The sequence below is a fragment of the Hyperoodon ampullatus genome, assembly GCF_949752795.1.
Source record: "Hyperoodon ampullatus genome assembly, chromosome: 1".
NCBI lineage: Eukaryota > Metazoa > Chordata > Mammalia > Artiodactyla > Ziphiidae > Hyperoodon > Hyperoodon ampullatus.
Window position 1 is genome coordinate 134,959,245 of NC_136914.1, and position 14,843 is coordinate 134,974,087.

The following is a 14,843-nucleotide window of genomic DNA, read 5'->3' on the forward strand; positions in this document are numbered from 1 at the left end:
CAAAAGGTGTAACATGCATTTATTGGGAATACTAGAAAGAGAAGAACAAAAGCAAGAGAATAAATATTTCAAGCAATAATGACTGAGAGCTAATTAATGACATTAATATCAGACACTAAACCACAAATCCAGGTAGCTCAGATAACAGAAAGTGGAAAAATACCAAAACAAGTACACCTAGGCATATCATTTTCAAACTGCAGGGAAAATAAATAAATAAATAAATAAATAAATAAACTAACTTTAAAGAAACCAGAGGAAAAATGCACCTTACCTAATGGAGGAACAAAGATAAAATTTTCCTCTGATTTCTCCTCAGAAACCATGTAAGCAAGGAGAGAGAGAAGTTATATTTAAAGTTCAGAGAGAAAAATAAAATAACCCAAGAGTTCTGTACCCTGCAAAATGATCCTCCCTAAATCAAGTCTTTCTCAGACTAACAAAAATTGGGAGAATTTGTTGCCCGTAGACTTGCTTTGCAAGAGATGTTGAAAGAAGTTCTTCAGGGAATTCCCTGGACATCCAGTGGTTAGGACTTGGCACTTCCATTGCTCTGGGCCCTGCTTCCATCCCTGGTGGGGGAACTAAGATCCCACAAGATGTGTGGCACGACCCCCCAAAAAAAGTTCTTCAGAAATAAAGCGTTATGGGTTGAATTGTGTCCTCCTAAAATTCATATGTTGAAGCCTTAACCCTCAGCGTGACTCTGTTTGAAGATAGGGTTTAGGAAGTAATTGAGACTTAAAAAAATCATAAGCATGGGGCCCTAATCCGATAGGAATACTGACCTTATAAGAAAAGGAAGAGAGGAAGATCTCCTCTCTCTCTCTCTCTCTCTCTCTCTCTCTCTCTCTCTGTCTTTGTGTGCTCAGAAGGACATGTTAGGAAAAAGTGGCCATCTGCTATCCAGTTCTCACCAAAAACCAAACACTGCCAGAACCTAAGTCTTGGACTTTCTTATCTCTAGAACTCTGAGAAAATAAATTTCTGTTTTTTAAGTCATCCAGTCTGTGGTATTTAGTTATGACAGCCTGAGTTGACTCATAGAATTTGGAATGTAGAAGTAAGGTACTGCTCTAACAAATACTTAAAAATGAGAAAGTAGCTTTGGCATCGGGTATTAGGCAGAGGCTAGGGGAGTTTGAGATGAGTGCTAGAAAAAGCCCACATTGCTCTGAAGGGACTGTTGGGAGAAATATGGATATTAAATTTGATTCTCTTTAGGGGTGTAAAAGAAATGAGCTGAAGAGCAAGCCTCTGTTGTCTTAGAGAAAACATATATGATCGTGAACAAAACGTTGGTAGAAATGAATGTTAAAGGCAAATCTGATGAGATCTCAAATGGTGATGCGGAACATATTATTGGAAACTGGATGAAAGACAAACCTGTCATAAAGTGACAAGGAATTTGACAGAACTATGTCGTAATGTTTTGTGGAAGTGGAACTTGAGAGATGAAACTGATATGTAACTGAGGAGACTTCTAAGCAAAGTGTTGAAAGTTGGGACTTTTTCTCCTTTCTGCTGATATTAAAATGTGAGGGGAGAGAGATAAATGGAAGGAATTGTTAAGCAAAAAGTAACCAGAGCTTGAAGATTTAGAAAATTCTCAGCATATCCATGTTGTAAAAAATGAGAAAGATTTTTCTGAAGAAAACACTAAGGGCACTGACTGAACAATGTGTTGATAAGGAGATTAGTATGGGTGTGAATCCTAGATCTAATCAGCCATTTCAGTAGAAGGCAACAAGAGAGATGGGATTATAGCAGCAGAGACCCTGCCAGGTTAAATCAAAGAAAACACAGATGGGATACATAAAAGGGAAAGCTTTCATACTTCTGGGATTCTACAACACTGGATGACAGAGCTATTTGGCTACAATAGCGCACTATTCTTTGAGAAAAGGAAGAAAGACACCAAAGGTAATTCAGAGGTCATCAGGCTGTCTCCTCAGTTTCAAAGAGTGGGACTACCACCTCCACTTCGGCAGGCCAGGCTGCCACCAAGAGAAGCTTGAGGGTTGGGCTGCCCAGCACTTCCATAAAGGCTGGAACTTCCAGCAGAACCATGGGAGTGGGGCCGTCACATAGGGCCCTGGGGTAATGCTGCCATCCCACTAGGACTGTAGGGCAGAGCATCTAAGCAAAGAGGATTATTTTCCAGTTTTAAGATTCAGTTTAATTTTCACTGCTTGTTTTGGATTTGCAGAGGACTCATCCATCATCACTTTCTTTTTTCCATTTTCTCCCTTCTGGAATGGGAATGTCTATTTTATGCCTGTCCCACCATTTTGTTTTGGAAGCACATGACTTGTCTGATTTCATAGGTTCTCAGCTGGAGAGGAATTTTGTCTCAGATGAAGTGTACCTCAAATCTCACCTGATTTAGATGATATTTAGAAAGACTTTGCACTTTAGACTTTAGAGTTGATGCTGGGATGAGTTAAGACTTTTGTGACTTTTGGAATAGAACCTTGTGTGAGATAAGAACATGAATTTTGGGAGATCAGAGACAGAATGCCATGAACTGAATTGTGACCCCTCCAGAGTAATATGTCGAAGCCTTAACCTTCAGTGTATACTGTATTTAGACCTAGGGTTTAGGAAGTGATGAAGTTTAAATGTAGTCATAGGGGTGAGTCCAATAAGTCCAATAAGACTATTGGCCTTATAAGAGGAAAAGAAAGAGATTTCTCTCTCTCTCTCTCTCTCCCTCGCTTTCTCTCCATGTGCACTCAGAGGAAAGACCATGTGAGGACAAAACATCCATCTCCAAGCCAGTAATAGAGTCCTCCTAAGAAACTGCTAGAACTCTAGTATTGGACTTCCTGGTCTCCAGAACTGTGAGAAAATAAATTTATATTGTTTAAGCCATGCAATATGTGATATTTGTTATGGTAGATTGAGCAGATAGTACAGAAGGAAAATGATACTAGTCAGAAACTCAGATCTAAATAAAGAACAGAAAATCATTAGAACAGGAATAAGTAAAGGTAAAATTAAAATGTTTATTTTTCTTATTCTTTTTATTTTACTGAGTTATATAGTTGATGTACAATATTATATAGGTATTCAATGCAGTGATTTACAATTTTTGAAGGTTATACTCCATTTACAGTTATTATGAAAGGTTGGCTGTATTTCCTGTGTTGTACAATTTATCCTTATAGTTTATTTTATACATAATAGTTTGTACCTCGTAATCCCCTACCCCTCTATTGCCCATCCCCCCTTCCCTCTCCCTACTGGTAACCAATAGTATGTTCTCTATGTCTGTGAGTCTGCTTCTTTTCTGGTATATTCACTAGTTTGTTGTATTTTTTAGAGTCCACATATAAAGTGAGATCATACAGTATTTGTGTTTCTCTAACTTATTTTATTTAGCATAATACCCTCCAAGTCCATCCATCTTCTTGCAAGTGGCAAAATTTCCTTCTTTTTTATGGCTGAGCAGTATTTCATTGTATAGATGTATCACATCTTTTTTTATCCATTCATCTGTTGGGTACTTAGGTTGCTTCCATGTGTTGGCTGTTGTAAATAGTGCTTCTTTGAACATTGGGGTGCATGTATCTTTTAGAGTTAATGGTTTTTAAAGCCAAAGAAATTTATCTATATGACGATGTTTTTTAACATAGAGTGCCAAGTAGGAATGTGTTTGTAGATCAGGTTCAATTAGTTGCGAACAACAGACAAAGCATTTCAGCAAACTAGGACTAAAAGGATTTTTACACATTAGAACATGCAGAAATGCTATTTAACTGATATAAAAACAGAGTGCAGTCAGTGTAGGAAGCAATCCTATTTTATTGAGGGAGCAAAGGCTGACCATATCAGTGATGCTCTTACTGAGCATACATTTATAGGCTTTGAAAATGCATGGCACTCTACTAGATCATTTTGAAATTAATATAGACTGTTGCTGTTCTGAGTTTTGTTTTTGTCATGTATTGGAGAATTTAAAAAAAGTTTTGTAAGTTGAGTTCTATTTCCAGGACGACAGAGTTAGTAGCTCAGCAGACTCATTCCCCAGCAAAACAAACAACATGGAAAAAACTATTAAAACAAAACCAAAAGGAAAAAAAAAAAAAACTCCACTATCCTAAATCTCTGGAAATTGTGCTAAGGGCATATAATAAATAAAGTGTTTCTCTAGGATAATCTACTAAAACTCAGTAAGATCAGTGAGATTCTGACATTTGAGCCACCACCCATTTTTTCTTCTGCCTCTTCCTACCTAGCCATAGATCAGCTGGATGGAAGGTTCACTTAGGGTGAAAATATCTAAGATGAAGACAGACCTTTTCTACTCTCATGCCTCGGTCAAGGCTTACTCTATATCTCCAAGAGGGACAGGACACAGGCATTCCTCATCCCTTCCGACTCAAAGTTGAAGAGGCTAAATTCCTGGTGAGTATAGCAGAGGTCAGGGGCTCCCATCTTCAATTAGCCCCTTACTATCAGGACAAAATCTCTTCTCCAGGCACAGCAGACCAACAATACTGGGGCCTCAAATGTTCTCTTCCCAGCTTATTTGCAGGGTGGAGGCACTGCACCTGGAGAAATGGGGAGAGGAAAGCCAGGAAGAACAGAGGCTACTCTTGACCCAGAACACAGACTAGAGGCTCAGATAGTTTGCCGAGGACAAGAAGCCATGCATAAAACAAAAGAGCTCTGAAGCTCTCCTCAAGGCACTAACTTTATTTGAAACAGAGTGTGAAAATTACAGCCTAAGAACACTCTTAAAACAAGAGTTCCTTTTAATTAAGAGCAACACACTAAACCAAAGGCCATTGAATTCACCACAGAAAACCAGGGAAAGAGACAGAGAGAAGAGCCCTCCTCGAGTTTAAACCTGAAAGGCTGGCCTCAAAAACTACTCATGGCAAATATAATTTGATCAGACTACTGAATATTTTTCATGTCATAAGGCACTGTCAATAAAGAAATCAGTGGTAATTAGTAGAGCCTAAGAAGCAGGTGTGTAATACCAAATAAAGTAGACAGTTTACCAGAGAGATCAGAAAAAAAGGAAGTGAAAAGCTTCCCTGCTAAAATCACTGTCATCTCAGTGTGGTCATAGCACACCCAAGACTGCTTTCTTTAAGAAGCCACATCAAAGTCTTCAAATTACAGGGGAAATAGACTTCAGTAAAATAGCCTAGCTAAGTCACAAAACAAATAAGCGGCAACACAAACAAATCCCAGACAATGGCAGAGGGAAATCACTATGAAGAGTTGCTATAATGTATTACCTATAATGTCCAGTTTTCAACAACAACAACAAAAAATATAAGACATACAAATAAATATCAATGTGACCCATTACAGGAAAAAATGAACAAAGAAACAACGGGCCAAAAAAAATAAACAGACAAAAGAAATTGGCAGTAAGAGGGTACAGATATCAGATTTAACAAACAAAATTTCAAGTTAGTGTTATAAATATGTTCAAATTGGAATATACCCAAATGGAAATTCTGTAAATTAAAAGTACAATGGCTGACTCAAAAATTTATTAGAGGGACTAACAGTGGACTTGAACTGCCAGAAGATAAAATATGTGAATTGGGAGAGAGATCAATAGAAAATACACAACCTGGAAAAACAGAGAGAAAATAGAATGAAAAAAAATAAACAGAGCCTCAAAGAAATGTGGGATATTTTTAAGTGCACCAATGTACACACAATGAGAGTACAGAAGGAGAGGAGGAAAAGAAAAGTTCAAAAACAAATATTAGAAGAAATAATGGCTGATGAAAAACATTAACTTACACATCCAATAAGCTCAATGAACTCCAAGTAGGATAAATGCAAAATGATTCACACTCAGACATATTATAGTAAAATTGCTAAAAGCCAAAAACAAAAATAAAATAATGAAAATAGCAAGAGAAAAACAGCTTATTGTGTATAAAGGAAACCCAGTAAGATTAAAACCTGACTTTTCATCAGAAACAATAGAGGCCAGAAGGCAGTGGGATGACATAGTTAAAGTGCTGAAAGAACAAATGTCAACCAAAAATCTTATATACAGCAAAATACTTTTCAAAAATTAATACAAAATAAATACTCAGATAAACAAAAACTGAGAGATTTTGATGCTATCATTCCTGCCTTACAAAAAGCACTGAAGGAAGTTCTCCAGGCCATTAACAAGTATATCTGGATGGAATTCAAATCTACATAAAAATCAAAGAATACTTTTAAAGGGAATTATATAATTACAAAGACAGTATATCTGAATTTTTATTCTCCATTTTCTTACCTTATTTAAACAGGAATTGTATAAACATACATGTAGAATTATACTGTTGGCTCTATAACATAATGAAATGTAATAATATCTGACAAGCTCACGAGGGAAGTCAGTAGGAGCAGAGCTGTAAATGGAGTAAAGTTATGATACTAGATGGCATTTTGAATGATGAGAACAAATAGAATCAGAAATGATAAATAAGTTAAACAGAACAAAGTTTATGAAGACATACTTAATTTCATTTCTTTTTCAATTACTTTAATAGACATAAAATATACAAAGTAAAAATTTATAACAATATATTTAGGAATTGTAATATATGTAAATATATACGTATGCATATACTCATGTATAGGTACAGAGACAAATTATATATATATTATTTTATATGTAACATAATTATATATGAGATATACAAACAAATAGCACTGAAAGGGAGAATAGGAAACAGGGTTATAAAGGAGTGACATTTCTATATCTCACTGTAATCAAGTTAGTATAAATCTGAAGTAGTTTGTCATAAATTGAGAGGTATAGACTAAGCTCTGGAGCAAAACATATAATCGAAAGTAGAGGGTTGGAAAAGAGATTGGATTGAGTAGTTTCTTCAGAAATGTCCATTCATTTTTCATAATATATATCATATAAAATCTTCACTTTTAAAATTTAAATAGAATTAACTAAGTGTTAATCTTTAAAGAGCAAATTTTGTTTTTAAATATTTTAACACTCAGATGATGCTTTGTGCCTAAAATGTCTAGTTCTGCACACTTGATTATATGTTAAACTGATCCAGTGGCTTTCAACTGTCAGTTCCTCTATAATTTTCTTATCACAAAATTTTATTCTAAATAATTTCTTATTTCTGGTTTACATCTCCAGTGGAATTTGTGGGAAGTCATATGGCTGCTGGCATGAACTTGAGCCCTTATGTATTTGACAATGTCTTGTTGTTTTGTTTTCATGGTGGTGATGGTGGTAGTTTTTGTTTTGTTTCATATTTCTCAAGTAAATACATAGGACTGAAATGATCAAATCATAGGGTAAATGTATGTTTTATTCTATTAGAAACTTCTAGTTTCCAGTGGAAAGGGCTTGTTCATCTTTCATTAAATTTATTCACATGAATGTTATATTTCATGATGCTGTTATAATGTTTTAATTTCATTTTCTAATTATTTATTTTTGGCTATGGACTTGGCTTTTCTGTAATGACCACATGTCTTGTGTCATTATAAAATGTACTTATTATTTTTAATATAATCACTGTAAATTTTTAAGGATTTCATAGACTTTTCTGCATACAACATCATAAAGAGACATTAAAGACAGTTTTTAGAAATGTTTTTAAACTTCCAAATATTTGAATATTTAAAAGTACTTGCTGTCTATTTCTACTTCATTTTAATATTAAAACATAGGAGGTTGTCTTTGATTTTATAGTGGTTTTGTCTGGTTTTGATATCAGGGTAATTATAGCATCATAATATAAAGTGGGAAATAATTCCTCCTCATCAATTTTCTGAAAGAGATTGTGTAGAATTGATGTTAATTCTTAAATGTTCGTTCATAGTCTTGTGAGAAACCATATGGGCCTTGTGATTTCTGTTTGGAGTGTTTTCATTAAAGACTCAATTTACTTAAAAGTTGTAGGACTACTCATTGTATCCATTTATTATTGAGTGAATTGTGGTAGTTTGTGTTCAATGAATTGCCCCATTTTTTGTCTAATTTATCAAATTCATGTGTGTAGCATTTTTTGTATTATTCCCATATTCTTGTCATGTATGCAGGGTATGTAATGTTACCCCTGTTTCTCTCCTGATAGTGGGAATTTGTCTTCTCTCTTTTCTTCTTTGTTAGTCTTGCTAGAGGTTTCTCAATTTTATTGACCTTTTTAAAAATATAACTCTTGTTTTGTTGATTTTATCTATTGTATTTCTGTTTATAATTTCAGTAACTTCTGCTGTTATGTTTATTTTTGCCTTCCTTCTTGATTTTGGCTTATTTTGCCCCTCTTTTGTTAGGTTCTTGAGGTGGGAGCTTCAGTTATTGATTCAATTATTTCATATTTTTTTCTAACATAGGCATTTAGTGCTAGACATTTTCCTGTCAGCATTTCTTAAGCTATGTTCCACAAATTTGTTCTCCTGTATTTTCATTTTTATTCAGTTCAATGGATTATTTGATATTCCTCAGACTTTCTCTTTGACCCATAGGTCAACTAGATATGTATTATTTAGAACCCATGTGTTTGGATATTTTCATGTTATCTATAATAACAGATTTCTTTGTTTCCATGGTGGTTGGACAACACACTCCACAAGAATTTATTTATTTATTTTTTACATCTGTTGAGGTTTGCTGTATGGTCCAGAACATGGTCTATCTTGTTGCATGTTTCATAGGCAATTGAAATGAGTATTGTTCTCCTGTTCGTTGGAATGTTCTATAAACATAAATAAGTATTCTATACATATCAATTGGATTCTCTTTTTTTGATGGTGGTGTTGAGTTCTTACACATTTTTGCTGATTTTCTGTCTAGCTGTTTTAGCAACTGTTCAGAGAAGAGAGTTGATGTCTACAATCATAATTATATATTTGTCCATTTCTTTCAATTCAATCAGTATTTGTTTCACATATTTTGCAGCTCTTTTGTTTGGTATATATTCACTTAGAATTTCCATTTCTTTTTCATGGTTTTACCCTTCTATCATTATATGTTATCCATTTCTGTCTCAGGTATTTTATTTACTCTGTTTCTACTTTATCTGATATTAATATACCCACTCTTATTTTCCTTTGATCACTATTTATATATTTGTTCTGTCCCTTTACTTTCAACTTGCCTATACCATTATATTTGAAGCAAATTGCTGTGGATAACATATAGTTCAGTCATATTGTTTAATCATCCTTGACAATATCTGTCTTTAATAGGTGTATTTTGATAATTTGCTTTTAAAAAGTCAACGAGAACATTAAAAATAAAATATGAAAAGTAGTGGTCAATAATTTAAAAATCAATTTTACATTAATCCTTTAATATTTTTCACATAGGAACACTATGAGGTAGTTGTTTGTTTTTTGTTAATAGCATACAATTTTAATGTGTTTGGAAACAAAGTCCCTGACTTGATTTGAATGAGGCAGCAATCTATAATTGAAAATACATGGAATAAGGAGCCAGACCTGAATTCTATTGAATATTTTGCTAATAAAATGTTTTATAATGTTTATATATATTATTTAATATTCTAAATCTCAGTTTGTTCTTTCTTAACTAGTGTTTTGTGAGGACCTAATGCAATGTTTGAAAGAGTTTCTAAACTATAAAATGCTCTGAATATATTACTAATTATTATTAAGCTTAACCATTTGCCCAATGTCACAGAACATAGTAGCTCAGTCTGGCCAGAACATGGGGTTTTGCCTTCCTAGATTTTTCTATAAAAACTCTTTTCCTAATTAAAGCATGAAACACCTCTGCAGTTGTTTCAAGGTACATTTTAGAAACTGAATACTTTCAATTTCCCAGTATGTAACTTTAAAAAATAGTTCATAATGGATTAATTTTACTTAAGTTTACTTATATTTTCATAGATTTAGTAAAAATATCATACAAAATAGCATTGCTTATTACTTTTGAAACATCAAAAAGACATAAAAAAACACATTAGGTAAGTTGTTTATAACCTTATCATTTTTATTAAAACCCAATTCAACTTAATTAAATCAGATTTTTTCAAATGAATAAATACAACTTCATGGAAATAAATGTGCATTATATGTGCAATATTATATATACAAGTATTAAAGATAAAAGACAGGTTACCAAGTGGAAAATTTGAAATTGAGGAGAAAAAAATAATAATGTCCCCTGATAACATAAAGAAGACAAAAAATGGCAATCTAGTTTAGTAATAAGATATTTCATTTTCTCCACAAAAGCTGTGAAACTTTTGAGAGGTGTAGGACAATAAAATATAAAATTATGGATGAAATAAAGAATTATTGACCTCCTGTGTCAGAAATCCTAATAGGACTGGTCCTATCCAATCTCAGAGAAAATGTGCAGTTAGTAGATTAGAAACAGCAAAGCTACTTGGTTCAAGTGACCCCATGATTAAATTCAATATAGCTTAGAACAGTGACCTAAATGCTCTATCAAACTAGAGTTTGAATTCTCAAAGACATATTTTCAAGGTGTAAGAAAAGGAATGGAGAAAGTGGTCTAGGAAATAATAAAGTAAAGCTAGAGCAGGAGAGGATAGGTAAAAAAAGTCAGCATTACCCAAAGAGGATAATTTTTTTAAAAAAGAAAACAATATAGGTACAGTAACTTTACTTGGGCAGCTGCTTTCAGCATACATATTACTTTACTTTAAGATAGATGAAGTGTTCCTATGTTATTCTTTTCTGTTTTTTTTTCTGCAATGATTTATTCTCTTAGTGGTCATCACATATTAATGCTAGCAATAATTAAATTTCATATTAAACCAGGCTGTATGATCTTTCCCTGAAGAATGAATGCAGGTTAGCAATAATTCTTATTGGATCATAAAACTGTTCCTTAGGAAAAGGATTAAAAAAATTATTCCCTAAAGCCTATCCAAAGGAAAAACCTCACAAGTTTTGTTAAGTTGTCAAATAAAACAGTAGGCAGAATTGGGAAACTCAGTAAATGAAATAAAGAAATTTAGAAATGTAAAAATATTAACTTTTTATTGAAGGTAAAATTACATTATGATGTACAATGATGCCTGACTTAACCAACACCTGTCCAAGCAAGTCTCCATCAAATAGCTGGTGTTGCCATGTAACTAGAAGCCCTAAGTATAAATGGGGATGGCTGTAGACTGCTCAGAAGTTCCACAAATCAGAGCTTTATGCTAAAGCAAAAGATATGTTCTCATAAAGTAACATAATCTAATTCATCAAAGATCAAACAGTAAGGAACCTATAACAAGGAGATCTTTTTCAACAGACCAACAAGGTCTAAACTAACAACTGAATTCACCTGATTATCTGCCATTTCCTAAAAACTGCTGAAAGGTTTTTTTTTGTTTGTTTGTTTGTTTGTTTTTTTAACTCTAGTGCACCAAAGTAATGAAAACCTGTTTTAGCAATTTGATTCTCATTGCTTTAACATCTATGTTCAAATGACAGCATTCAACTTCAGAAGGATCTTGATTCTCTATTAAAACCCATTTTGTAATTTCTGTTGAATTTCTTTTTTTTTTAACCTTTCATTACTAAATTTTGGGGACAGTTTATATTTTTCTCTACAATTTTATGCTCTTCAGGTGTAGTAAAGAGCAGCTCATGATTATGTAGTTTTATATATTTTTTTCAAATTCCATTGAAGTTGCCCTTGATTTCCTGAGCTAACATAACTGTGAAGGACTGTGTTACAGATTAATTAGTGCTAATTGATATACAAATGAAAGTTGATATTATTGTTTTAGCACTCTGTATCATTAGAGATGTTCTTGTCAGAGGCGGTTTCACTACATAAATAATAGAATCTGAATTTATGGGGAATTTTGGTAATCAGAACACATGGTTCTACACCATGCTATATGAATACTCACTATTCAGAAACTGTTTTTTGAAATTTCAGAACAAATCTAATTTCATCCACATTACACTCTTATTGGACTGGAATGATTATTATGCATACCCATAGCTTAAGAATCTGAGAGTATTACCCACAGAATTAAACTGAGAGATGGAGTCTATGTAAATTGTGCAGAATCACACAGCCTTGGCAGAGAATATAGATCTTATTCTTTCAATGTACTTCTTGTTATGAATCATTAACATTTTAAAAGTGCTTTTTGTGGTGTCACTTGTATGCCATCTTCATGATTTTTTCCATATCCATGTATCATCTATATGGTTATGTATTCATTATTGTTATTTAGGTTGACCCACTTTTTACTCCAAGAAAATCTAAGTATGAATATTTTACATCACCATCATGAAGGAAAAAGCAACATACCTTGGTATAAAATGAGGGTAACTATAAAACATAAGCATAATGAAAACTGTTATTAAATTAAAAATTATAAATTTGTATTTTAAAACATGATAATAAAAGTAACGTGTTTTTTAAAAATCACTCACTGTCACTATTTATAATATAAAAATAAGAGCATTTCTGATTATTTATTATCAGCTTTATGCTACTAAATTAGAAATAATATGAGGGGTTTTGTATTATTAGAGTACTGCCTAAACTGTGTTATTAGAAAATAAGACACCAGAATATAATGACTTCAAAACAGAGAAGTTTCTCTCTCTCATAGAAGAGTCTGAGGGTGCACATAAAGGGCTGAGAGTACAGTTGGCTTCTATCTTTGACTCCACGATGGCTAATACAGTTGTCACTCAAGCAGTGAGACATAAGAGGAATGGAGAACATTCATATGCCTTTAAATTCATGACCTTAAAGTGGCACACGTCACTTCAGAATTTTACATGCTATTGGGTAGAACTTAAATTCCAATGAAACCTGGGAAGTGTAATTCTAGTTTGATGACCGCATGCCCAGCTAAAACTCAGAAGGAGAACCTCTGGTAATCAGCTAGCAGTGCTATCACTAGTTTAAGCAAGGCAGTTGAACTCTGTAATTTTGTTGCTATTGGCATACACAATCCAAACTCACATACATGTGACCAGAAAGGGTAAAATATAGTAAATGCCTTCTAGAAAAATATTGCATATTGAGAACTACCTCCTAAACATAAAGTTATGTTAAAAATTCATTCCATTATGTTTTTTTTCAAGAATTTATCTGAATCAATCTCCAAAACCTGTTCTTTTGAATGTGTTTATTTAGTTATATTTTCAAAGTGGTAAAAATGGAGTTCTTTCACTAATTGTTGCCATCAGGTTTGGAAAACATTTTAGAATACCTTGTAGGCACTCTCAAGTATTTCTTCATAATATTCAAAAATTCTTCAGATGAAAATAACCTTGCCATTTAGATAGTGAAAGAGACTAACTTAACAAAATCAAGGTCTATAAGCTGTGGTTCCATATTTTTATCATGTTCATTCTTCCTTGGAGAGGCAATACAGAGAGATTGCTTTGTTGGACACATTAAGATTTTCAAATGAGCAACTATATTTACCAAATATGCAGTTTTCAAAGTCAGTTCTACTTATGCATATATTCTTGCCTAATGAAGACTTTTTCCCAGGAAGAACTGAAGTGCTTTTCTCATTAGAAAATATGAGTGAAGAATTTGGAATACCACAGATAGTAGCCTCAGTTTGAAAAATAGATGTTTGTAGTCACTGGCCCAGTCTTCACAAAAGGAGAAAAGATTCAAGAATGCTATGACCTGCACCAAATTTAAAAGCTGGAAAGATTTCTCTGCCTGATTGAAGACAATGATATGAAAGCAGCAGAAAAACATATACATACACTACCTGTAGGAAATTAGATGTACTGAATGTTCATATTAATTTACATATTACCTATTATATACTTCTGGATTACATAACAGGGACAGAGTAAAACTCTTAAAAAATCATTCCTGGACTGAGAGATGGTAGCCTTTGTGGGCAAGTGACATTAATCAAATAAGCACACTAACTTTTGTAAAATTGCATTCATGACAAATGCAAAGAAAAAAAGGCTGATAGTGCTGAAAGAGACTGTATTATTTTGAGGAACAGTTGACGTAGGCAGGACAAGGGGATATCGCTCATTGAGTGGTGAATGGGGTTAGACATGAAGAATAAAATGAATATCTAGGTGAAGAGGGAAGATAAGAACACCCCGGGCATAATAATACACAATTTTATACACACACACATAGACATACACATATATATAAGCAATCACATATATATGTATAAGTTTAGATATATATGTGGTTGCCTATATTTGGCTTTCAAGTCCTATACTCTAGAGGTAGGTAAAATTTATGATTAGACAAAAGTTCTGCTTGGAAAAATCTGGACCAACCACTTTGGCTGGATAGATGAGATCCCATCAGTCAGGCTCCATTGTTGCACAGGGATCAATAGCACAGAAAATTAATCAATGCTATGTACTAATTAATGGATAGTTCTGCTAAAGATGATCTGGGCATGTTAGGAATAGAAAAAGAGGAGGAATGAATGCTGCCTGAGAAACCATTCATTCATTAATATAGTTTCTCTAGTCTTTTAAAAAATTGGACTCTTTTCCTGCTCCCTTACCACTTTGAACATTCTGTAGCACTTGCACATTGCTAAAATTACTTGTGTCCTGTTTTGTCCCTTATATCAGAATGTGGATTTTTCGAGTATAGGAAACTATATTTATATTGTTTTTATGATTTATTTCGTCCTTTATTTTTTTAATTTGTTAATAACAGGTTTTTTGTGCATGTGATATGTAGACATCAAATGTTAATTGAAGACTATTATTAAAGGAATGGAGGGCTTCCCTGGTGGAGCAGTGGTTAAGAATCCACCTGCCAATACAGGGGACACAGGTTTGATCTCTGGTCTTGGAAGATCCCACATGCCGCGGAGCAACTAAGCCCGTGCGCCACAACAACTGAGCCTGCACTCTAGAGCTCA